Source organism: Pseudophryne corroboree, chromosome 2 (genome assembly GCF_028390025.1).
Source record: "Pseudophryne corroboree isolate aPseCor3 chromosome 2, aPseCor3.hap2, whole genome shotgun sequence".
NCBI classification, from domain to species: Eukaryota; Metazoa; Chordata; class Amphibia; order Anura; family Myobatrachidae; genus Pseudophryne; species Pseudophryne corroboree.
This window is the reverse complement of record NC_086445.1, coordinates 159913693-159941065: the sequence shown is the minus strand read 5'-3', so window position 1 is coordinate 159941065 and position 27373 is coordinate 159913693. Positions and strand designations below refer to the sequence as shown.

The window sequence follows — 27373 nt, the reverse complement described above, 5'->3', positions numbered from 1 at the left end:
AGTAGTTTAGGAGTCTGCAGTGCTGACAGTGTCCAGCAGGTCCGTCATTATACAATATATACCTGTCCTGCAGTAGTGATATATATATTTTTTTTATATCATTATCATCCAGTCTATACTAGCAGACGCGCAGTACGGTAGTCCACGGCTGTAGCTACCTCTGTGTCGGCAGTCGCTCGTCCATAATTGTATACCTACCTGTGGTGGGTTTTTTTTTTCTATCTTCTTCATACTAGTAGTTTAGGAGTCTGCAGTGCTGACAGTGTCCAGCAGGTCCGTCATCCTGCAGTAGTGATATATATATATTTTTTATATCATTATCATCCAGTCTATACTAGCAGACGCGCAGTACGGTAGTCCACGGCTGTAGCTACCTCTGTGTCGGCAGTCGCTCGTCCATAATTGTATACCTACCTGTGGTGGTTTTTTTTTTTCTATCTTCTTCATACTAGTAGTTTAGGAGTCTGCAGTGCTGACAGTGTCCAGCAGGTCCGTCATTATACAATATATACCTGTCCTGCAGTAGTGATATATATATTTTTTATATCATTATCATCCAGTCTATACTAGCAGACGCGCAGTACGGTAGTCCACGGCTGTAGCTACCTCTGTGTCGGCAGTCGCTCGTCCATAATTGTATACCTACCTGTGGTGGGTTTTTTTTTCTATCTTCTTCATACTAGTAGTTTAGGAGTCTGCAGTGCTGACAGTGTCCAGCAGGTCCGTCATTATACAATATATACCTGTCCTGCAGTAGTGATATATATATATTTTTTATATCATTATCATCCAGTCTATACTAGCAGATGCGCAGTACGGTAGTCCACGGCTGTAGCTACCTCTGTGTCGGCAGTCGCTCGTCCATAATTGTATACCTACCTGTGGTGGTTTTTTTTTCTTTCTATCTTCTTCATACTAGTAGTTTAGGAGTCTGCAGTGCTGACAGTGTCCAGCAGGTCCGTCATTATATAATATATACCTGTCCTGCAGTAGTGATATATATATATTTTTTATATCATTATCATCCAGTCTATACTAGTAGACGCGCAGTACGGTAGTCCACGGCTGTAGCTACCTCTGTGTCGGCAGTCGCTCGTCCATAATTGTATACCTACCTGTGGTGGTTTTTTTTTTTTCTATCTTCTTCATACTAGTAGTTTAGGAGTCTGCAGTGCTGACAGTGTCCAGCAGGTCCGTCATTATACAATATATACCTGTCCTGCAGTAGTGATATATATATATTTTTTATATCATTATCATCCAGTCTATACTAGCAGACGCGCAGTACGGTAGTCCACGGCTGTAGCTACCTCTGTGTCGGCAGTCGCTCGTCCATAATTGTATACCTACCTGTGGTGTTTTTTTTTTTCCATCTTCTTCATACTAGTAGTTTAGGAGTCTGCAGTGCTGACAGTGTCCAGCAGGTCCGTCATTATACAATATATACCTGTCCTGCAGTAGTGATATATATATATATTTTATATCATTATCATCCAGTCTATACTAGCAGACGCGCAGTACGGTAGTCCACGGCTGTAGCTACCTCTGTGTCGGCAGTCGCTCGTCCATAATTGTATACCTACCTGTGGTGGGTTTTTTTTTTCCATCTTCTTCATACTAGTAGTTTAGGAGTCTGCAGTGCTGACAGTGTCCAGCAGGTCCGTCATTATACAATATATACCTTTCCTGCAGTAGTGATATATATATATTTTTTATATCATTATCATCCAGTCTATACTAGCAGACGCGCAGTACGGTAGTCCGCGGCTGTAGCTACCTCTGTGTCGGCAGTCGCTCGTCCATAATTGTATACCTACCTGTGGTGGTTTTTTTTTTTCTATCTTCTTCATACTAGTAGTTTAGGAGTCTGCAGTGCTGACAGTGTCCAGCAGGTCCGTCATCCTGCAGTAGTGATATATATATATTTTTTATATCATTATCATCCAGTCTATACTAGCAGACGCGCAGTACGGTAGTCCACGGCTGTAGCTACCTCTGTGTCGGCAGTCGCTCGTCCATAATTGTATACCTACCTGTGGTGGGGTTTTTTTTTCTATCTTCATACTAGTAGTTTAGGAGTCTGCAGTGCTGACAGTGTCCAGCAGGTCCGTCATTATACAATATATACCTGTCCTGCAGTAGTGATATATATATATTTTTTATATCATTATCATCCAGTCTATACTAGCAGACGCGCAGTACGGTAGTCCACGGCTGTAGCTACCTCTGTGTCGGCAGTCGCTCGTCCATAATTGTATACCTACCTGTGGTGGGGTTTTTTTTTCTATCTTCTTCATACTAGTAGTTTAGGAGTCTGCAGTGCTGACAGTGTCCAGCAGGTCCGTCATTATACAATATATACCTGTCCTGCAGTAGTGATATATATATATTTTTTATATCATTATCATCCAGTCTATACTAGCAGACGCGCAGTACGGTAGTCCACGGCTGTAGCTACCTCTGTGTCGGCAGTCGCTCGTCCATAATTGTATACCTACCTGTGGTGGTTTTTTTTCTTTCTATCTTCTTCATACTAGTAGTTTAGGAGTCTGCAGTGCTGACAGTGTCCAGCAGGTCCGTCATTATATAATATATACCTGTCCTGCAGTAGTGATATATATATATTTTTGATATCATTATCATCCAGTCTATACTAGCAGACGCGCAGTACGGTAGTCCACGGCTGTAGCTACCTCTGTGTCGGCAGTCGCTCGTCCATAATTGTATACCTACCTGTGGTGGTTTTTTTTTTCTATCTTCTTCATACTAGTAGTTTAGGAGTCTGCAGTGCTGACAGTGTCCAGCAGGTCCGTCATTATACAATATATACCTGTCCTGCAGTAGTGATATATATATATTTTTTATATCATTATCATCCAGTCTATACTAGCAGACGCAGTACGGTAGTCCACGGCTGTAGCTACCTCTGTGTCGGCAGTCGCTCGTCATCCATAAGTATACTAGTATCCATCCATCTCCATTGTTTACCTGAGGTGCCTTTTAGTTGTGCCTATTAAAATATGGAGAACAAAAATGTTGAGGTTCCAAAAATAGGGAAAGATCAAGATCCACTTCCACCTCGTGCTGAAGCTGCTGCCACTAGTCATGGCCGAGACGATGAAATGCCATCAACGTCGTCTGCCAAGGCCGATGCCCAATGTCATAGTACAGAGCATGTAAAATCCAAAACACAAAATATCAGTTAAAAAAAGGACTCAAAAATCTAAAATAAAATCGTCGTCGGAGAAGTGTAAACTTGCCAATATGCCAATTACCACACGGAGTGGCAAGGAACGGCTGAGGCCCTGGCCTATGTTCATGGCTAGTGGTTCAGCTTCACATGAGGATGGAAGCACTCAGCCTCTCGCTAGAAAAATGAAAAGACTTAAGCTGGCAAAAGCACAGCAAAGAACTGTGCGTTCTTCGAAATCACAAATCCACAAGGAGAGTCCAATTGTGTCGGTGCCTGACCTTCCCAACACTGGACGTGAAGAGCATGCGCCTTCCACCATTTGCACGCCCCCTGCAAGGGCTGGAAGGAGCACCCGCAGTCCAGTTCCTGATAGTCAGATTGAAGATGTCAGTGTTGAAGTACACCAGGATGAGGAGGATATGGGTGTTGCTGGCGCTGGGGAGGAAATTGACCAGGAGGATTCTGATGGTGAGGTGGTTTGTTTAAGTCAGGCACCCGGGGAGACACCTGTTGTCCGTGGGAGGAATATGGCCATTGACATGCCTGGTGAAAATACCAAAAAAATCAGCTCTTCAGTGTGGAAGTATTTTAACAGAAATGCGGACAACATTTGTCAAGCCGTGTGTTGCCTTTGTCAAGCTGTAATAAGTAGGGGTAAGGACGTTAACCACCTCGGAACATCCTCCCTTATACGTCACCTGCAGCGCATACATCATAAGTCAGTGACAAGTTCAAAAACTTTGGGCGACAGCGGAAGCAGTCCACTTACCAGTAAATCCCTTCCTCTTGTAACCAAGCTCACGCAAACCACCCCCCACCAACTCCCTCAGTGTCAATTTCCTCCTTCCCCAGGAATGCCAATAGTCCTGCAGGCCATGTCACTGGCAATTCTGACGAGTCCTCTCCTGCCTGGGATTCCTCCGATGCATCCTTGCGTGTAACGCCTACTGCTGCTGGCGCTGCTGTTGTTGCTGCTGGGAGTCGATGGTCATCCCAGAGGGGAAGTCGTAAGACCACTTTTACTACTTCCACCAAGCAATTGACTGTCCAACAGTCCTTTGCGAGGAAGATGAAATATCACAGCAGTCATCCTGCTGCAAAGCGGATAACTGAGGCCTTGGCATCCTGGGCGGTGAGAAACGTGGTTCCGGTATCCATCATTACTGCAGAGGCAACTAGAGACTTGTTGGAGGTACTGTGTCCCCGGTACCAAATACCATCTAGGTTCCATTTCTCTAGGCAGGCGATACCGAAAATGTACACAGACCTCAGAAAAAGACTCACCAGTGTCCTAAAAAATGCAGTTGTACCCAATGTCCACTTAACCACGGACATGTGGACAAGTGGAGCAGGGCAGACTCAGGACTATATGACTGTGACAGCCCACTGGGTAGATGTATGGACTCCCACCGCAAGAACAGCAGCGGCGGCACCAGTAGCAGCATCTCGCAAACGCCAACTCTTTCCTAGGCAGGCTACGCTTTGTATCACCGCTTTCCAGAATACGCACACAGCTAAAAACCTCTTATGGCAACTGAGGAAGATCATCGCAGAATGGCTTACCCCAATTGGACTCTCCTGTGGATTTGTGGCATCGGACAACGCCAGCAATATTGTGTGTGCATTAAATATGGGCAAATTCCAGCACGTCCCATGTTTTGCACATACCTTGAATTTGGTGGTGCAGAATTATTTAAAAAACGAGAGGGGCGTGCAAGAGATGCTGTCGGTGGCCAGAAGAATTGCGGGACACTTTCGGCGTACAGGCACCACGTACAGAAGACTGGAGCAACACCAAAAACGCCTGAACCTGCCCTGCCATCATCTGAAGCAAGAAGTGGTAACGAGGTGGAATTCAACCCTCTATATGCTTCAGAGGTTGGAGGAGCAGCAAAAGGCCATTCAAGCCTATACAACTGAGCACGATATAGGAGGTGGAATGCACCTGTCTCAAGCGCAGTGGAAAATGATTTCAACGTTGTGCAAGGTTCTGCAACCTTTTGAACTTGCCACACGTGAAGTCAGTTCAGACACTGCCAGCCTGAGTCAGGTCATTCCCCTCATCAGGCTTTTGCAGAAGAAGCTGGAGACATTGAAGGAGGAGCTAAAACAGAGCGATTCCGCTAGGCATGTGGGACTTGTGGATGGAGCCCTTAATTCGCTTAACAAGGATTCACGGGTGGTCAATCTGTTGAAATCAGAGCACTACATTTTGGCCACCGTGCTCGATCCTAGATTTAAAACCTACCTTGGATCTCTCTTTCCGGCAGACACAAGTCTGCAGGGGTTCAAAGAACTGCTGGTGAGAAAATTGTCAAGTCAAGCGGAACGCGACCTGTCAACATCTCCTCCTTCACATTCTCCCGCAACTGGGGGTGCGAGGAAAAGGCTCAGAATTCCGAGCCCACCCGCTGGCGGTGATGCAGGGCAGTCTGGAGCGACTGCTGATGCTGACATCTGGTCCGGACTGAAGGACCTGCCAACGATTACGGACATGTCGTCTACTGTCACTGCATATGATTATCTCCCCATTGAAAGAATGGTGGAGGATTATATGAGTGACCGCATGCAAGTAGGCACGTCAGACAGTCCGTACGTATACTGGCAGGAGAAAGAGGCAATTTGGAGGCCCTTGCACAAACTGGCTTTATTCTACCTAAGTTGCCCTCCCACAAGTGTGTACTCCGAAAGAGTGTTTAGTGCCGCCGCTCACCTTGTCAGCAATCGGTGTACGAGGTTACTTCCAGAAAATGTGGAGAAGATGATGTTCATTAAAATGAATTATAATCAATTCCTCCGTGGAGACATTGACCAGCAGCAATTGCCTCCACAAAGTACACAGGGAGCTGTGATGGTGGATTCCAGTGGGGACGAATTGATAATCTGTGAGGAGGGGGATGTACACGGTGATGAATCGGAGGATAATGATGAGGTGGACATCTTGCCTCTGTAGAGCCAGTTAGTGCAAGGAGAGATTAATTGCTTCTTTTTTGGTGGGGGTCCAAACCAACCCGTCATTTCAGTCACAGTCGTGTGGCAGACCCTGTCACTGAAATGATGGGTTGGTTAAAGTGTGCATGTCCTGTTTATACAACATAAGGGTGGGTGGGAGGGCCCAAGGACAATTCCATCTTGCACCTCTTTTTTCTTTCATTTTTCTTTGCGTCATGTGCTGTTTGGGGAGTGTTTTTTGGAAGGGCCATCCTGCCTGACACTGCAGTGCCACTCCTAGATGGGCCAGGTGTTTGTGTCGGCCACTTGGGTCGCTGAGCTTAGTCACACAGCTACCTCATTGCGCCTCTTTTTTTCTTTGCGTCATGTGCTGTTTGGGGAGTGTTTTTTTGAAGGGCCATCCTGCGTGACACTGCAGTGCCACTCCTAGATGGGCCAGGTGTTTGTGTCGGCCACTAGGGTCGCTTAGCTTCCTCACACAGCTACCTCATTGCGCCTCTTTTTTTTCTTCTTTGCGTCATGTGCTGTTTGGGGAGTATTTTTTGGAAGGGCCATCCTGCCTGACACTGCAGTGCCACTCCTAGATGGGCCAGGTGTTTGTGTCGGCCACTAGGGTCGCTTAGCTTACTCACACAGCTACCTCATTGCGCCTCTTTTTTTTCTTCTTTGCGTCATGTGCTGTTTGGGGAGTATTTTTTGGAAGGGCCATCCTGCCTGACACTGCAGTGCCACTCCTAGATGGGCCAGGTGTTTGTGTCGGCCACTTGGGTCGCTGAGCTTAGTCACACAGCTACCTCATTGCGCCTCTTTTTTTTCTTCTTTGCGTCATGTGCTGTTTGGGGAGTGTTTTTTGGAAGGGCCATCCTGCGTGACACTGCAGTGCCACTCCTAGATGGGCCAGGTGTTTGTGTCGGCCACTAGGGTCACTTATCTTAGTCACACAGCTACCTCATTGCGCCTCTTTTTTTTCTTCTTTGCGTCATGTGCTGTTTGGGGAGTGTTTTTTGGAAGGGCCATCCTGCGTGACACTGCAGTGCCACTCCTAGATGGGCCAGGTGTTTGTGTCGGCCACTAGGGTCACTTATCTTAGTCACACAGCTACCTCATTGTGCCTCTTTTTTTTCTTCTTTGCGTCATGTGCTGTTTAGGGAGTATTTTTTGGAAGGGCCATCCGGCCTGACACTGCAGTGCCACTCCTAGATGGGCCAGGTGTTTGTGTCGGCCACTAGGGTCGCTTAGCTTAGTCACACAGCTACCTCATTGCGCCTCTTTTTTTCTTTGCATCATGTGCTTTTTGGGGAGTGTTTTTTGGAAGGGCCATCCTGCGTGACACTGCAGTGCCACTCCTAGATGGGCCAGGTGTTTGTGTCGGCCACTAGGGTCACTTATCTTAGTCTCACAGCTACCTCATTGTGCCTCTTTTTTTTCTTCTTTGCGTCATGTGCTGTTTGGGGAGTATTTTTTGGAAGGGCCATCCTGCGTGACACTGCAGTGACACTCCTAGATGGGCAAGGTGTTTGTGTCGGCCACTTGGGTCGCTGAGCTTAGTCACACAGCTACCTCATTGCGCCTCTTTTTTTCTTTGCGTCATGTGCTTTTTGGGGAGTGTTTTTTGGAAGGGCCATCCTGCGTGACACTGCAGTGCCACTCCTAGATGGGCCAGGTGTTTGTGTCGGCCACTTGGGTCGCTGAGCTTAGTCATCCAGCGACCTCGGTGCAAATTTTAGGACTAAAAATAATATTGTGAGGTGTGAGGTGTTCAGAATAGACTGAAAATTAGTGTAAATTATGGTTATTGAGGTTAATAATACTTTGGGATCAAAATGACCCCCAAATTCTATGATTTAAGCTGTTTTTTTAGGGTTTTTTGAAAAAAACACCCGAATCCAAAACACACCCGAATCCGACAAAAAAAATTCGGTGAGGTTTTGCCAAAACGCGTTCGAACCCAAAACACGGCCACGGAACCGAACCCAAAACCAAAACACAAAACACGAAAAATTTCCGGTGCACATCTCTACTTTGTATATTGTCCATTTAGAACTCCAAAGGACATGAAAAGAATAAAGACAAGAAAAAAACAGAATAGTGTAATACAGTCTTTTGATCTAATGGAACACTTCTCAGTGCACGAAAGATGGAATGTTGTGCTCCCTAGAGCGTTGAAACGCATTGGAAAACAGTGACTAACAGTTACAGACTGGGTGGATAATCAGCTAGCTATTCCCCCCCCCCCCCCCCATTTTTATCCCAACAAATAACACCATATTTTGCTTTTGAGAAACCTTACGGTGCATACATACAGTTATCATACGGCTGCGGATTTATGGGACGCTAGGACAAGAGGAAAAAGGAACCTTTATGTGCATACGGAGAGCAGGCTTATATGTAAGCAAAAGTAAGCAGCTATTTTTTTTTTTTATACAGATGACACATGGTGTGATTTCAATTCCGGTCTCCGGGAAAACATGTCTATCATAGAAGCATGTGACTAAGGGAGCACAGCATTCCATCTTCCGTGCACTGAAGAGTGTTCCATTAGATCAGGGGTCGGGAACCTTTTTTCTACCAAGGGCCATTTGGATATTTATAAAATCCTTCGGGGGGCCATACAAAAATTATCAACTTAAAAAATTACCCTGCCCCCAGTAGTTATGCCCCTTAGTGGTACCGAGTGCGCATGCCAAAAAATGGGTGTGGACAATTAAAATGGGACGTGATACACATATGCCCCAAATAGGGCAGTGCCAGATATACATATGCCAGTGCAGTGCCAGATACACAAATGCCCCACAGTGCCAGATACACAAATGCCCCCACAGAGCCAGATACACAATTGCCCCCAGCAGTGCCATGTATGCCCCCACAGTGCCGGATACACAAATGCCCCCACAGTGCCAGGTACACAAATGCCCCCACAGTGCAAGATACACAAATGCGCCACACATACCCCCCCCCCCCCCCACCCCCACACACACACCCCACTGTGCTGCTCACCGCTGTCAGGGGCCAGGCAGGGAGGAGAGCGCGGCTATGACGGTGAAGGCGTGTAGGACCTCAAAACTGCCGCCGGTTCTTGAGCCAATCAGAGCTCGTTATTGGCTGCCGGTCAGCGAGCTCTGATTGGCTCACAAACCGGCGGCTGGTTTGAGATCCTACCTGCTGCTGCCGCCAGACATAACTCTCTCCTCCCTGCCCTGAGAGCTGAGACACGCCACCTCCGGACTGAGGAGCGGCATGTCTCGCTGACACACAGACAGCAGTTGGCCGTAACAGACGGCTTTGCGAGCCTTATCCGGCCCATGGGCCGGAGGTTCCCCACCCCTGCATTAGATCAAAAGACTGTATTACTCTATTGTGTTTTTTTTTGTCCTTTGGAGTTCTAAACGGACAACATATAAAGGGATTTGGACAGTACTGATAGGTATATGTGGAACATTGGTCTAGTGCAAATACTGACACTAATTGTATGTATTGGATGTCCCTCTTAATATATGATTGGCTTCACCTATGTTGTACATTTTAATTGATAAGAAAGGTATTTCAACACAGGTGATTGCAATCATAAATTCAGAAGGAGGTCCAGATAGAGAGCATTTTGTTCCTCCTGAAATGGGTTCTGTTGGGTGGTATGGATTGTGTATATTAATTTTAAACCAATTTTAAACCAATGGTCTATATTAGATTTAAACTAATAGTTTAATAATGCCCGGGTACTGTTTATAGCTCCACCTAATTGAGAGACAACTATTTTATAAAGCTATCTTGTAGTGGAACTCAGACAACTTAACCTTAAAATACACATAGAAAAAATCTATATTTTTAAAATAAAACACCTATACTGAATAGGCTTACCATACTATCCCTTTAAGTGGAGACACATGAAAAACACAGGGTCTGTGGCTGGCTGACTTAAAGCCTGCATTTCACCTGGTTTTAATCAGCCATAGAACCTGTGTAATCCATGAGCGTCCCAGTTTAAATGGACAGTATGGTAAATCTAAAACTGAACTATTTTTTCCTCCTATTCTGAATCGGTTTCACCCTATTTTGTCACAACAGGGGCCATTTTATAAGGTAGAAAAACCACTCTTGGGTGTTCAGTCGCGCTTTGATATATGCACGCCTTGTTTATTTGAATGCCTGCCGACATTAGAGCACGACTGCACACACAAGTGGTATATCTATTACACACACGTATATATATATATATATAAAAACAAATAGATAGGCGGCACTCACGGACTTCTCAAAGCAAAAGAACAGATGTGACTCAGCCCCAAGCGCTAAGGGCAGAGTCACGTCTGTTCTTTTGCTTTGAGAAGTCTGTGAGTGCCACCTATCTGTTTGTTTATAACGCGGTTGAACGATGTGGATAGCACCCGGCATGTTACACCATATACTGCATTGAGTGCCGAATATCTCCCATGTGTATATATATATATATATATATATATATATACACACACTGCTCAAAAAAAATAAAGGGAACACTAAAATAACACATCCTAGATCTGAATGAATGAAATATTCTTATTAAATACATTGGGGGTCATTCCGAGTTGTTCGCTCGTTATTTTTTTTTCGCAACGGAGCGATTAGTCGCGAATGCGCAATGTTCGCAGTGCGACTGCGCCAAGTAAATTTGCTGTGCAGTTAGGAATTTTACTCACGGTATTTTCTTCGTTCTGGTGATCGTAATGTGATTGACAGGAAGTGGGTGTTTCTGGGCGGAAACTGGCCGTTTTATGGGTGTGTGCGAAAAAACGCTACCGTTTCTGGGAAAAACGTGGGAGTGGCTGGAGAAACGGAGGAGTGTCTGGGCGAACGCTGGGTGTGTTTGTGACGTCAAACCAGGAACGACAAGCACTGAACTGATCGCAGATGCCGAGTAAGTTTGAAGCTACTCAGAAACTGCTATGAGGTGTGTAATCGCAATTTTGAGAATCTTTCGTTCGCAATTTTACTATGCTAAGATTCACTCCCAGTAGGCGGCGGCTTAGCGTGTGCAAAGCTGCTAAAAGCAGCTTGCGAGCGAACAACTCGGAATGAGGGCCCTTGTTCTTTACATAGTTGAATGTGCTGACAACAAAATCACACAAAAATTATCAATGGAAATCAAATTTATTAACCCATGGAGGTCTGGATTTGGAGTCACCCTCAAAATTAAAGTGGAAAAAACACACTACAGGCTGCTCCAACTTTGATGTAATGTCCTTAAAACAAGTCAAAATGAGGCTCAGTAGTGTGTGTGGCCTCCACGTGCCTGTATGACCTCCCTACAACCCACAAAGTGGCTCAGGTAGTGCAGCTCATCCAGGATGGCACATCAATGCGAGCTGTGGCAAGAAGGTTTGCTGTGTCTGTCAGCGTAGTGTCCAGAGCATGGAGGCGCTACCAGGAGACAGGCCAGTACATCAGGAGACGTGGAGGAGGCCGTAGGAGGGCAACAACCCAGCAGCAGGACCGCTACCTCCGCCTTTGTGCAAAGAGGAACAGGAGGAGCACTGCCAGAGCCCTGCAAAATGACCTCCAGCAAGCCACAAACGTGCATTTGTCTACTCAAACTATCATAAACAGACTCCATGAGGGTGGTATGAGGGCCCGACATCCACAGGTGGGGGTTGTGCTTACAGCCCAACACCGTGCAGGACGTTTGGCATTTGCCAGAGAACACCAATATTGGCAAATTCGCCACTGGCGCCCTGTGCTCTTCACAGATGAAAGCAGGTTCTCACTGAGCACATGTGACAGAGTCTGGAGATGCCAAGGAGAACGTTCTGCTGCCTGCAACATCCTCCAGCATGTCCAGTTTGGCATTGGGTCATTAATGGTGTGGGGTGGCATTTCTTTGGGGGGCCGCACAGCCCTCCATGTGCTCGCCAGAGGTAGCCTGACTGCCATTAGGTACCGAGATGAGATCCACAGACCCCTTGTGAGACCATATGCTGGTGCAGTTGGCCCTGGGTTCCTCCTAATGGAAGACAATGCTAGACCTCATGTGGCTGGAGTGTGTCAGCAGTTCCTGCAAGATGAAGGCATTGATGCTATGGACTGGCCCGCCCGTTCCCCAGTCCTGAATCCAATTGAGCACATCTGGGACATCATGACTCGCTCCATCCACCAACACCACGTTGCACCACAGACTGTCCAGGAGTTGGCGGATGCTTTAGTTCAGGTCTGGGAGGAGATCCCTCAGGAGACCATCCGCCACCTCATCAGGAGCATGCCCAGGTGTTGTAGGGAGGTCATACAGGCACGTGAAGGCCACACACATTTCGACTTGTTTTAAGGACATTACATCAAAGTTGGATCAGCCTGTAGTGTGTTTTTCCACTTTAATTTTGAGGGTGACTCCAAATCCAGACCTCCATGGGTTAATAAATTTGATTTCCATTGATAATTTTTGTGTGATTTTGTTGTCAGCACATTCAACTATGTAAAGAACAAAGCATTTAATAAGAATATTTCATTCATTCAGATCTAGGATGTGTTATTTTAGTGTTCCCTTTATTTTTTTGAGCAGTGTATATATATATATATATATACACACACATCTATCTATCTATCTATCTATCTATCTATCTATCTATCTATCAATATATACATACTGCTTTTGTTTCTTCTTGTGTGAGAAAAGATATATACTTTGGCACTCTGTTACAGAACTTCTGATTTTTCATTAAAAAAAACCCTTCTAAGCCAAGAAGTAACTTTTGCCAATGATCAAAAACAACAGAAATTCCCAGCAACATAGAGCTTATTCCACCACCATACAACTGATAATAAGTATTGTCAGCCGTGTGAGTGGTGGGAACAGCACATCATTAAGTTTATGTGGAGGGCTACAACAGTTTCAATTATACACTACACTGTGCATGTGGAGTTGTCAAAGAGACTTGACTTCCACACAGAGAGGTTCATCTGCATAATAATGGACTGTTTTCAACAACATTGCATTTGTCAGTGCTTTAAATATGACAGTTATAGATGTGAGCATAAAAAGGAAATCAAATGTCATCAAAGAAAAACACACAACTACTTAGCATAAATGTGATCAATAATGACTGTTCATGAATGTATTCACAAAAGCTAAAATTGCAACATACAGTATGAAGTAATTTCTTAATAAAATACTTCTCTATTTTAGAAATTGGTGAATCGATCAGGTTGATTTCTAAATTCATCCGAATTTCATTCATTTTGCTAAAAATGTACCAAATATATCAAAGGGAGAATCGGGAAACCGTTTACAGAAATGGGTGGAGAGGAGACCAGTGTTCTGGAACATATCATCTGTTATATTATTATTCCCTATGGGAGTTGATAGCACAGCAAGCACAGGGCCGTCTTCCCACACAGAGACTTGAGCTTGTCCTGCTTTACTAAGTAATAAAGTCAAATAAAACACCAGCCTTCCGGGGAGAAGAGGGAAGAGGTTGCTGCTGCCTGCACCCACCGCCAGCCAGAGGAGTTACAGCACAGACTGGGACTGACATGCTGGCAGTGCCATCCTCCCACCAAACACCGCCCCACTAAGCCTTGCCCCCTCACAGAAAGAGGTGTGGCCTCGAAGCAGTGTGGCCCACTACGGATTCACCCGATTCCACACCGTGCCAGTACAACTGAACATTTATTACCAGTTATTATTATAGAGAATATATGGTCTGTCTCAGTGGACCTTACAATCTATGTTTTCTCCCACATGTACACACACATACAATTCAACTACCAGTAAAGATATTTGGATTGTGGGAGGAAACCATGGGGAGAATATACAAACTCCAAACAGTTAGAGCCGCATTGGGAATCAAACCCACAACATCAGCGCTGTGAGGCAGTAATGCTAACCATTACACCATCCATGGTGCATATACATGAATATGTTATTTTTGCATGCATTCTTATACGTAAATTCGATGTACAAATATGTACAACCATAGATGACATTTGCTGTTTATTATCTCTAATTTGATACACATTTCTGTCTTTTATGAATGTAAAAGGTCTGTAAATAGATGAGCTTTTTCTCTGCATAATATACTGTTGCTAAAGGAGAGATTTTATGATTTATATTAGTGATTTGTCATAAAAAGCAGACCTGCATAGATCATCCTCTTTAAAAGTATTTTAAAACTAATCAAAGTGTATTCAGTTTGTACAAGTGGAAAATTAATGATTAGATTTTATTTTGATTGATCGCCAAATACTGCAAACATTTGAAGACTCCAAGGAACCCACAAGATAGAGACCAGGCCAGTCATCCATGAGTAATGCCACGGAACTGACTGCAGGGCAGCCGCGACGTGTGTCAGGAACACTTCAGAAACCTCAACTGAAGAAAATAACCAGCTAGCGGCTAGTCCTGACCAGAGTCTGCATTGGGTGGCTATGAGTAGTAAGATAGGAACGTACAAAGTTAAACAGTAATTAGTGATAAAGATTGTTCAGACCATAATGATGCTTAGAATGCAGTTTTGGAATGGTGTCTTTATGCTAAAAAATGTCTTTGGTTGGATTACTGCTGTCTGGTATCCTCTTCACCAATAAAATATTGGTGGTCATTCCGAGTTGTTCGCTCGTTGCCGATTTTCGCTATGCTGCGATTTGTTGCTAAATGCTTAGTTATTTAACTAAAAACTTAGCAGTTTTGCTGTTGTTCGTGCGGCGCTTTTCAGTCGCACTGCTGATCGGTGCTTGACAGGAAATGGGCGTTTCTGTGTGGTAACTGAGCGTTTTCCGGGAGTGTGCTAAAAAACGCAGGTGTGTCAGGCAAAAACGCAGGAGTGTCTGTAGAAACGGGGGAGTGGCTGACCGAACGCAGGGCGTGTTTGTGACGTCAAACCAGGAACTAAACGGACTGAGCTGATCGCAATATAGGAGTAGGTCTGGAGCTACTCAGAAACTGCTTGAAAATTTTTAGTAGCAGTTCTGCTAATCTTTCGTTCGCTATTCTGCTAAGCTAAGATACACTCCCAGAGGGCGGCGGCCTAGCGTTTGCAATGCTGCTAAAAGCAGCTAGCGAGCGAACAACTCAGAATGACCACCATTGTCTTGATTGTTCAAACAGGTTAATGCAGTATACTTAGTAACATACAGTACAGTAGGTGAGAAATCAGAGGTTTCAACAGCAAAACATCAGCAGGGACATTTCCTTTAGACATTAGTGTGCTCCCCACATTCTCATACCAACAGACAGATACTAGATGAAAATGACTTACGCCCCCTTAGCTGCAGCTTAGTTCCGTTCACAAGAACACCAACTCTTGATCAGCAAATATACAAATAATAGAAGAATGGTCCTCAATCGCTGCTAGACCTCCCAACAATCTTCTGGTCGTGGCAACCTGTGTGATACTCATATACGCAGAAGGATAGTAAGAACAACAGTTAATTATAGCATACAACAATCTTGTTGTCGCTATCACCGGAACTTCTCGACTCACCGTATTTCAGTGAGATGCGTTCACATAAAGGTTTCTTTTTAACTGATTGCTGTTCCCCTCACAAACATTCAGCAACTCTCGTATAGAATGACACTTACCTAGACTTTAGGCCCTATGTGCATACAAAGGTTTCTTTAATCCAACTCTCCAATGGCTCTCTCCGGTGGATGTAATAAGTAATTCATGCGATATCCAAGGGTATATTAAAAGAATTTTTCTTTATTCTCCCATAAAAATCATATGGATACCCCGACAGTTAGAAACAAACAATTAAAAAATATCCTGATCTCATAGAAAGTTGCTTTATTCCACTTTGAGCCCCAGGACTTTGATGGAAAGTTTATAAGGAAAAAGGCTTCTCACCACTCTGCTCCCGGGAAAAAAACAGTTTGGGACAAAACCATTTGCCAAGATGTTACCAAAAACGATCCTCCAAAAAGCCAATGGGGATAGCAGTGGGTAAAACACCAACCATCAGGAATCCTTGACCACCAACGCGTTTCAGAATTTCTTCCTTCCGACACCCTGAGGAAGGAAGAAATTCTGACATATATATGTTTTTTGAAAATAGTATGTTATACCAATTTCCTCCTTCTGTTGGTTACCTGCAAAGTTCTTCTGACCATGTGCCATTTTTTTTCTTACAACATATTCAGCCTCACTGTGTGCTAATCCTGTAATGTGTATGGTATCCGGTCTCTAGGTCGACCATACTTAGGTCGACACTGTCTAGGTTGACAGTAAGTAGGTTGACATGGATTCTAGGTCGACATGACAAAAGGCCGACTTTGCGATCCACGTGGACTACAATTGGAAATGGTAACCTGTGCCGAGCGCAACGAGACATCTTGCCTTCGCTCAAGGGGACACGGTGCACTAATTGGGGATCCCGGTCACTGTACAGAGAAATCGACACCAAAAAAAGTGAAAAAAGTCATGTCGACCTTCTGTCATGTTGACCTAGTACATGTTGACCTAGAGTCCCTGTCGACCTACTTACTGTCGACCAATAGTGGTCGACCTAGACACTGTCGACCTAAGTGTGGTCGACCTTGCATACCAAACCCAATGAGTACCTCAACCGATTTTATACCCTGCCAGCAGCACCCTATGCAGTGCACCCCAGATGGTTGACTTGGATGGTTTCTCCATCGGCAGGATATTCTTCATGTGGATCTTTCCATGCAGGGTACATCATACTACTACACAAGTGTCAGTTTTCCCATGTATGCATTGGGCTCTTTTATAGCTACCTCCCACAGTGAAACCTTTGTAGTGCGCCCAACATGGCTGCCTCATCTGGTACGCGTTTGGATGGGATGAAAAATACATGGACCTGACAGTTTTGTTGGGACCCTACTCTGAGCATTAGAATACTGCAATCTCCCCATTTTGTGTTATCTCTTCTAGGGGTAGACTATTGAAACCAAGGTAATCCAACGCAGCGTGCCCAAGATTGCTGCCTCACCTGGTACTTTGTGAGGGTTAAATACACAACCCATGGAACACCAATCTTGCATTATGCTTACTCTGTGCACTCTAGGTTTTCTTTTTTGTGTCTGTGTGGCTTGCCTAATGTTGCATTACTTAAATCTTCTGTGTTATGTGCATTGCTTTTGACGTATGTAAAACACAATGAGTCCTGTTGAAGAAAGAGCTATATATACATAAAATTATTATTATTATTATTATTATTATTATTATTATTATATAGACAGCATTCGGGGGTTATTCAGTTTCCTGTTTATCATTATTACGCACACACATCAGGGAACAAATGTGACATAAGGTGTCCAGAATAATATGAGCAGTAGCAAATAATCACTCAACTGTGCCAACATGGGCATTGCGTTAATGTCTACCTCTGAATTAGGCCCTCTATTTGTAAATGTTCTAAGCATATTTCTGAATTTCACTGACTCTACCTTACCTTGTGTAATCTATTTACTATTTTGCTACATATACTGTATGTACATAATAACTTATGCATGTATATATATATGTATATATATATTTTGTTATTTGACCTGTGAGTTTAATTATAAAAATGAAAGTTAAGTTTTATGCTACTTTAGGAGTGCCCCTCAAAAATGAGTTGACTTATTGTTGTCCTGGTTGGAGATTAAAAATGAAATAAGCATTTTGAAAAGTGAGAAAAAATGATAGTAACAGAAATTGATGCTTCTCTTGTACTTACCTGCCTTCCCTAAGTTCAGTTACTGTATTTAGCTGAATGCGATCGGTCCTCTGTTTATCTACAGCAATTCTGATCTCAGCCACGAGCCATGGAGTGAGGGGAAAGATGCACACATGGGGAGTAGGGGGTAGAGGCATAAATGAGGAGGGGGAGGGGTACAGAAGGGGAGAGCTAGAGGAGGAGATTGTATATGTGCATAGGTACAGATGGGGAAGAGGCAGAGGAACAAATAGGGACAAGACAGAGGCACAGATGGGGTGGGAGCAGAGGCACAGATGGGTGGGTGCAGATACAGAGATGGGGAGGGAGCATAGGCACAAAAGAGAAGTGGCACAGCAGACACAGATGGCAAGGGGCCAGAGGCTCAAATGGGGAGGGGGCAGAGGCACAGATGGGGTGGCAGCACAGCTACAGATGAAAAAGGGGCAGAGGCACAGATAGGGATAGGGAAGAGGCAGTGTGGGACTGAGGCATGAAGGACCCACCAAGGCAATGCAGTGGTAGAGCCCATGATTAGTGGTGTGGCCAGCCAACATAGAGGTTTGGCTAACCATTCTAGAGTGGATGGTCTGTGCCCCTTGATAAATATATACCTTGTCTATTCTTAAAAAAAACTATCCTTGACCCTAACACTCTCTCCAACTATCATCCATCTCTCTCCTCCCTTTTACTTGCAAACTCCTTGAGCATATTTTCTACAACCGCCTAACTGCCTTTCTTTCCTCCCACTTACTGCTTGACCCATTTTAGTCTGGCTTCACTCCTGTTCACTACACTGAAACTGCCCTCACAAAAGTCAGCAATGACCTCCATACTACCAAATCTAAGGGACAATACTCTCTGCTTATTTTCCTTGACCTCTCTGCTGCTTTTGAAACTGTGGACCACCCTCTCCTCCTGCAAAGCCTTCACTCCATTGTTCTGCATGATACTGAACTCTCCTGGCTGACCTCCTACCTCTCTGACTGCTCCTTCTCTGTCGCCTCTCATGACTTCACCTGCCCCACACTTCCCCTGACATTAGGTGTCCCCCAAGGTTCTGTTCTTGGACCTCTCCTTTTCTCTCTCTATGTTCTCTTTAGGTGAACTCAATTATTTAACTTCCAATATCATGTCTATGCTGATGAAACTGAAATCTACCTTTCCTCCCCTGAACTCTCCCCTTCTCTCCTCACTTGTTTCTCCAACTGTCTCTCTGCTATCTCTTCTTGTATGTCCCAGCGCCATCTTAACCTTATTAGGTCTTAGACTGAGTTGATCATCTTCCCACCCTAGCACATAATATCAGTTCCCACAATTACAATATCTATTGATAACACAACTAGCTCATCTAGCCCCCAAGTGTGCTGTCTTGAAGTTATCCTTCATTTCTTCCTCTCCTTCAAACCACACATTTAGTACCTTTCGCAGCCTTCCCATTTCCATCTCAAAAATATTTCCAAGATCAAACCCTTTCTCACACTAGAATTACTTAGACCCTCATCCACTCACTGCTCATCTCCAGATTGGACTACAGTAATCTCCTCCTATCTGGCCTCCCTAACAATGCCTATCTCCACTCCAATCCATCCTTAATGCTGCTGCCCAGCTCATCTTCCTCTCCAAATGTACTACATTCACATCCCCTCTCAACCACTACAATCGCTCCCCTTCCCCATCCAAATCCAATTCAAGCTTCTTACACTCACTTTCATTCGCCCATTCCTCACCCATTTAGATATCTGACCTTATCGCCCTTACCACTCCCACCTGCTCTCTTTGATCCACAAATACATGCAGCCACTCCTGTTAAGAATTTATTTCCTCCCATTCCTGCATCCAAGATATTGCCCGTGGTGCTCCCTACCTCTGGAATTCTCTACCTCTCCCTTTCAGACTCTCCACCTCTCTACAAAACTTACACAGGCTCTCAAAACCCACGTCTTCCCCAAAACTAGCCATCTCTGATCCTAACCCTCTGTTACATGCTCACTTTTACCCCATATTTGTCCCCTCTGTCTGAATGCCTGTCCCTTTTAGACTGAAAGCTCTCCCTTGATGTGCTTTTCCCTCTCTTAGGCTATTTTCTACTCCATACTCCCTACAACGGCACCTAACCCTCAGTTTCTGCCACCATGCAGATTATTTCAGTGTTCTGTCCCCTGATGCAAAAATGTTTATAAACCATGTACTCCTACATACTATTGTACTGTAAGTCATTGTTTTCCTGTTTGGCTCATCTATTTATGTACTTTGTTGGGCGCTGCGGAACCCGTCTGTTGCCGTATAAACAATAATAGTAATAATAAAAATGATATATAAGAGATGAGCAGGTTCGGTTCTCAGAGAACCGAACCATACCGAACTTCACGCCTGACTCGGAAACCAGAACGAGGCAAAACGTCATCATCCCGCTGTTGGATTCTCGCGGGGTTTAGATTCCATATAAGGAGCCGCACGTCCCCGCCATTTTCACTCCGGCATTGGAGAGTGTAGAGAGAGGACGTGTCTCTGTTCTCTCAGTGTTCTCCGTGTCCGTGTCTTGTGCTGAATCTATCCAGTCACAGTGCTTGTGTCCTCTGCTGCCATATGTCCAGTGCTATCCAGTGGTGCCTTGTTGTGCTGCATCAGTTCAGTGGTGGTGTATTCTGCTGCATCAGTCCAGTCACAATGGTGGTGTCCTCTGCTGCCATATGCCCAGTGCTGCTGTATAATAAGTCCCTTACAGTGTTGCTGTGTTGTGCTGCATCAGTTCAGTGGTGGTGTATTCTGCTGCATCAGTCCAGTCACAGTGGTGGTGTCCTCTGCTGCCATATGCCCAGTGCTGCTGTATATGGTGCTGTGTTGTTCTGCATCAGTTCAGTGGTGGTGTATTGGGCTGCATCAGTCCAGTCACAGTGGTGGTGTCCTCTGCTGCCATATGCCCAGTGCTGCTGTATATGGTGCTGTGTTGTTCTGCATCAGTTCAGTGGTGGTGTATTGGGCTGCATCAGTCCAGTCACAGTGGTGGTGTCCTCTGCTGCCATATGTCCAGTGCTGCTGTATAATAAGTCCCTTACAGTGTTGCCGTGTTGTCCTGCATCAGACCAGTGGTAGTGTCCTGGGCATCAGTCAGTCCAGTGACCATTCACAGTGGTGGTGTCCTCTGCTGCCATATGTCCAGTGCTGCTGTATAATAAGTCCCTTACAGTGTTGCTGTGTTGTGCTGCATCAGACAAGTGGTAGTGTCCTGGCCATCAGTTATTCCAGTGCCAAGGCAGTCATACGCTGCTGCTATATGTCCACTGCTGCCGTATAATAATAACAACGACAATAAGTCCCTTACAGTGTTGCTGTGTTGTGCTGCATCAGACCAGTGGTAGTGTCCTGGACATCAGTCATTCCAGTGACCAGGCAGTCACAGTGGAATACGCTGCTGCTATATGTCCACTGCTGAGTATTATAATAATAATAATAATAATAATAATAAAAAACAACAACAACAACAACAACTCCCTTACAGTGTTGCTGTGTTGTGCTGCATCAGACCAGTGGTAGTGTCCTGGCCATCAGTCATTCCAGTGACCAGGCAGTCACAGTGGTATACGCTGCTGCTATATGTCCACTGCTGCCGTATTATAATAACAACAACAACAGCAAGTCCCTTACAGTGTTGCTGTGTTGTGCTGCATCAGACCAGTGGTAGTGTCCTGTGCATCAGCCATCAGTCATTCCTGTGCCGCATATTGTGTTATATAACTCCTGAAAAATAATGGAGGACAAAAATTTGGAGGATAAAATAGGGAAAGATCAAGGACCACTTCCTCCTAGTGCTGAAGCTGCTGCTACTAGCCATGACTTAGATGATGAAATGCCATCGACGCCTGCCAAGGCCGATGCCCAATGTGATAGTAGATTGCTTCTGAAATCCAAAAAGCCAAAGTTCAGTAAAAAGACCCCAAAAAAGAAATTTTACACATGTGCACAGCATATATTCACGGCAGAGAGGGACAGTGGGCATGACCAGCAGCTCTCTGAGCTCTGTTCATGCCCCCATAATGACGAAAACGGTGGCGTGGCTTGCGATAGCGGCACTTGCCACTAGACCACGTCCCTTTCCGATAGGCCACGCCCCCAACGTTTGCCCCCTTGTCCGCAACAAAGTTGGGGGGTATGCATATATATATAATGTATAATTGAAGTACACAGTCTGGAACCTGTTCCTTAGAGGAGAGTGTTGGAACTCAGGCAATTTCCTCTGTATCCCTGGCCCAGCCCAACCCTGGGTAGAGGCACAGATGGGGTGGGGGCACAGGCATAGATGGTAAGGGGGCACATATGGGGAACGGCTGAAGCACAAATTTATCAGAGTGTTGGAGAAAGCATAGATCTTAATTGATTTCTCAGAGAAAAGTAGCTTTGTGAAACCTCCACTGTGACTCCTGGGTTTCAGCAAGAAACAATGCCCCTGTCACATGTGAAGAATCCCATTGCAATAGTACTGCCTCAAAGGAGTGATGGCTAAGTTGCTGCTTTGCTGGGCTTGTCTCTGTCGTTCTGTACATAACTTTCAGCCCAGGTTTGGTCTGTCAATAGCATTAGATAAAAAATAACAATATTCAATATAAACACATATTCACCATAAATATATAATACATACCTTATTTCTCATTGTTTATTAATCAGGCTGTGGCACTTGCCTTTCTGCGGATCCTGTCCTATTTGGTTACATGGTATATGTATTCCCAGCACCCTACTTATGAATGTGAAAAGCTGTTTTGACCATTCAGTGCTATGTCAGTAATTTCCTTTAAATTGGAGGGTTTAAGGCTCCGGTAACTCTGTGTGTCCACATAGACATCACCTATAAATAAATCATGTAGGTCTAGCGCCTCACAGTTCAGTTGTTTGATTTTTTTAAACTTAGACACAGAGTCTTAGGTCAGGTATTCTAGTTCTGCTTCCAGAATACACATAGCTTCCAATAATTGTACGCAAAAGAATCATTTATTTTCATTAACTGCTGGGACAGTATATATGTATATGGAAGAGCTCTCCCTTTATGTCCGATGATGTTTTCCCGAAGTCTGTTTATGGAAATGTAACCGATCTTCTAGCATCAATGAATATGCTCCGTACAACATGAGAACTAAAGCAGTAACTACAGTATCCTGGATTTAAAATGCTAACTAGAGCTAGAACATACTGTATCTGTCATGATAAAATATACAGTTCTGTGCAGAAGAAGAAATAGCTGATGCAGACTAGCACGATAACTAAGCTGGAGGAGCGTAGTTTACATGAATTCACACAGTGACTGCGCAGAAAATGGGCGCACACAAATACAGACAATTGAGAGTTGTATGCAGGGCCATATCTAGGGGTGTGTGAGTGGTGGCATCGCCCAGGCCGCAGAGCCCTGGGGGCTGCACCGCCACTTCCATAAGGCATCTGCATGTGGCTTGCAGGGTGATTGGAACGGCACCCTGCATCCAGAAGCGCTGTAGCAAAGCCGTCCAGAGCGTCCCAGGGCTCTTCTTCCTACCACAGGCAAGCCAGCACCCTGGGTGTGACATCATGATGTCATGGGTTTAGGGGGCGGAGTTGTCACAGGGCTACATAGAGCCCTGTTCTTGTCCTGGTTGCATCTACACTTTTAGCCAAATAGATACAACTAAGATTAGGAATAATAACCTGCCCAAGCGCAGTGAGGGGACGCTGTAGACTATTTGGGGTCACCTGTGGTTTAACATAAAGAAATGACACGCTTCCCCCCCAAAATGTACCTTTTCTGTGTCGACCATTCCATGTTGACCTTTTCACCATGTTGACTTTTTGCACCTGTCGACTTTTCAAGTGTCTACATTTTACATGTCGACCTATGGACCCTGTCGACCTTTTAGTACTGTCGACCTATTGCATGTCTGGCTTTTCTTTAACATGCCTCTCTACCAACTAGCTCTTTCTCACATTCCCCCGTTTTACCAGCTTTTCCCACACATGCCTCTGTAGCGGCACACCAGTTTTTTCCTCAGCTCATCAGCTTTTCTCTCACTTGCCACCACCTGTCCTCAGGTTTTATTTCACATACCCTATTCTCATACGGTTTTCACTCCAATCCCAAAAGGAGATCAACATGTGTGGCAAAGGCAGAACTGAAAATCAGGAACATTTCAGGAATACATTCTTGTCAACAAAAAAGTTGCCAGTAGGCAAGGACAAAGTAATGACAGATTATATGCAGTAGAAGTATATTAAGGCCATCCTAATTATACATAAAAGAGCTAGGTGCAGCAGACTGTATATAAGGCCTCTGGCTGATCGCAGAGTTTCCCTGTCTGATCACTGGGCCCAAACCCTGTAATTTTCTGTTATTCAAAATAGCGGATGCCCCCCTCTCATACTTAACTAAAATGTAAAAGGGAAGCTAACTGATAAACACAAGTCAGCTGACTGTGATCAAATTACAGAAAAAAATTGAATAAACTAGCAGCTCTGAAATTGATTTTAGAATTGCTTTTAGCGTAAAAAAAAATCTAATCATAGTTATATAGCAATGGTATTAAACCGGGTGTAGTATGTGTTGCCAGCGGTCAGGCTCCCGGCGACCAGCATACCGACGCTGGAATCCCGACTGCCAGCATACCGACAGCTGGGCGAGCGCAAATGAGCCCCTTGCGGGCTCGCTGCGGGCATGGTGGCGCGCTACGCTATCTATTCTCCATCCAGGGGGGCCGTGGACCCCCAAGAGGGAGAAAAGTTGTCGGTATGCCGGCGGTCGGGATTCCGTCGCTGGGAGCCCAGCTGGTTGGCAACCTGAAGACCACCCATTAAACCATGTAAGAAAACGTCTATTTTACCCCATCTGCCAACATTTTCTTACATCTTCCAAAAAATAAGGTGTAAACAATGGTATTAGTAATAACAGTATTGAAAAAAAAAAAAAAAGACAACATTTGCACAGTGGACTGCAACGTAGTGCTTACAGCATGGATAAACTATTATTCCACATAGAAAAGGGTTAATTAGTCAGTAAGCACATTCCTTTTAATAGGAAGTGGGGGAAACAGAACAATAGACCAGGATGGATGACGCATGAAGTGAAAAAGGAAATGAATGTGAAGAAAGGACTCCGCAGACATAGAATAAGAAGAATATTGTAAAAGTTAGAAACAGAATGTGTGGTATTCCTGAGACACTGAGAAGCAATAGTTCGGGTGTGAGGGCCACATTTAATGCACAGTTCATCATATTTCTGCTCAGTGATAAAGCAGTGTGTCAGAGGATAAGAGCATGTTGTCCCAGACAATGGTGACAAGAGGACCAGTGCTGATAAGAGACTTTTTATCAATGAGATTCACTGCTGTAACAAGTTACACATGAATGAGAGGAAGTGCTGGAAATCAGCTTGTAGGAAGTAGCAGTAAGCATGTAAAACACAGTCATCTATTTACCTCAGTTAACACACAGTGCTGTGCTTATATAACCAGGGGCACCGAAAGGGAGGTGGGGAGTGTACTGATTTCCTGGGCCCAGGCTTGTCTGGGGAGCCAAGAGGAGAGCCCAGGCCAGCCATGTAGGAGATTAATTACTCCCCTTCAAGGAGCATACCACCACAAAGCCATAGTTGCCCCCTCTGGGAGGGGCGAATCACTTCATCGGCTGCCCAGTGCGCCCACTTCACTCGCCCACTGCGGGACAGTAGGCAAGCATGCATGAAGCACAGTATTTTAAGTCAAAGCTTTAACAAGTGGATTTGGCCACACCTCCGTGTTTGGCTACGCCTCTTCTAGCAGCCGGCCCTGTAGTATTTCTCGGCAGCCCGCAACAATGTATTATGATAGCAACTCTTATTGCAAAAACTTATGATGTTAAGTTTTTCATAACAGTGATCACCGTTCAGTAAATATATGTGAAAAGCTATAGACACCCAAGAGCCATTATGGGCCAGTGGCCACTATAGCATTGAAATGGTGGTAAAAAATATTTGGATATTTTTGGATACAGTACATACAGTATATATTATTCTGTTCAGTATTTATACAATTTTGTAGTGAGTTGTGGGAACTCTACATCCTTAGATTTTTTTTTTAAACTGTTGCATTTACACAGGGAGAGAGACATTTTGTGCCACTTTCCTCAGTGACGCCATTATTTATTTGTAAACTGGCACTGTATTCTCCATTAGTGCTATTATTACATTGCAAACCATAAAATTCTGCAGAAACAATTTCTAAACAATTCAAAATAATTGTATGGAACAAAAGCTTGCTAAATAGGCCCCTAAAACAGATTCAAAGTCTGTGGGCTTTAATTGATGTAATAATAAGATTTTAAACCTACCAGTAAATCTTTTTCTCCTAGTCCGTAGAGGATGCTGGGGACTCCGTAAGGACCATGGGGTATAGACGGGCTCCGCAGGAGACATGGGCACTATAAAGAACTTTAGAATGGGTGTGCACTGGCTCCTCCCTCTATGTCCCTCCTCCAGACCTCAGTTAGAGAAACTGTGCCCAGAGGAGACGGATAGTACGAGGAAAGGATTTTGTTAATCCAAGGGCAAGATTCATACCAGCCCACACCATCCACACCGTATAACCTGGAATATACGAATCAGTCAACAGTATGAAACAAACAGCATCAGTCAGAGACTGATCAAAACTGTAACATAACCCTTATGTAAGCATTAACTATATACAAGTCTTGCAGAATTTAGTCCGCACTGGGACGGGCGCCCAGCATCCTCTACGGACTAGGAGAAAAAGATTTACCGGTAGGTTTAAAATCTTATTTTCTCTTACGTCCTAGAGGATGCTGGGGACTCCGTACGGACCATTGGGATTATACCAAAGCTCCAGACCGGGCGGGAGAGTGCAGATGACTCTGCAGTACCGATTGAGCAAACAGTAGGTCCTCATCAGCCAAGGTATCAAACTTGTAGAATTTAGCAAAAGTGTTTGACCCCGACCAAGTCGCCGCTCGGCAAAGCTGTAATGCCGAGACACCTCGGGCAGCCGCCCAATAAGAGCCCACCTTCCTAGTGGAATGGGCCATTACTGAATTTGGTAACGGCAATCCAGCCGTAGAATGAGCCTGCTGAATCATGTTACAGATCCAGCGAGCAATAGGCTGCTTAGAAGCAGGAGCGCCAACCTTGTTGGCTGCATACAGGACAAACCGAGCCTCTGTTTTCCTAACCCGAGCCGTCCTGGCTACATACATTTTCAAGGCCCTGACTACATCAAGGGACTTGGAATCCTCCAAGTCACCCGTAGCCACAGGCACCACAATAGGTTGGTTCATATGAAACAATGAAACCAAGTTAGGCAAAAATTGAGGACGAGTCCGCAATTCTGCGCTATCCACATGAAAAATCAGATAGGGGCTTTTGTGAGACAAAGCCGTCAACTCAGACACCCGCCTTGCAGATGCCAAGGCCAACAACATGACCACCTTCCAAGTGAAAAATTTTAATATCACCGTTTGAAGTGGCTCAAACCAGTGAGATTTCAGGAACTGTAACACCACGTTAAGGTCCCATGGTGCCACTGGAGGCACAAAAGGAGGCTGGATGTGTAGCCCTCCCTTTACAAAAGTTTGGACTTCTGGGAGAGAAGCCAATTCCTT

At 44.8% G+C, this 27373-nt stretch overlaps 1 long non-coding RNA gene across 1 annotated transcript in view; it reads left to right on the top strand.

Annotated features, from left to right (window-relative positions):
• Positions 1-14366, top strand: part of LOC135050593 (uncharacterized) — a 118844-nt gene extending 104478 nt beyond the window's left edge. The window contains exon 3 of the long non-coding RNA XR_010241686.1: positions 13296-14366. This is a non-coding gene — a long non-coding RNA (uncharacterized LOC135050593). The remainder of the gene's footprint in view (positions 1-13295) is intronic.
• The last annotated feature ends 13007 nt before the right edge of the window (positions 14367-27373 follow it).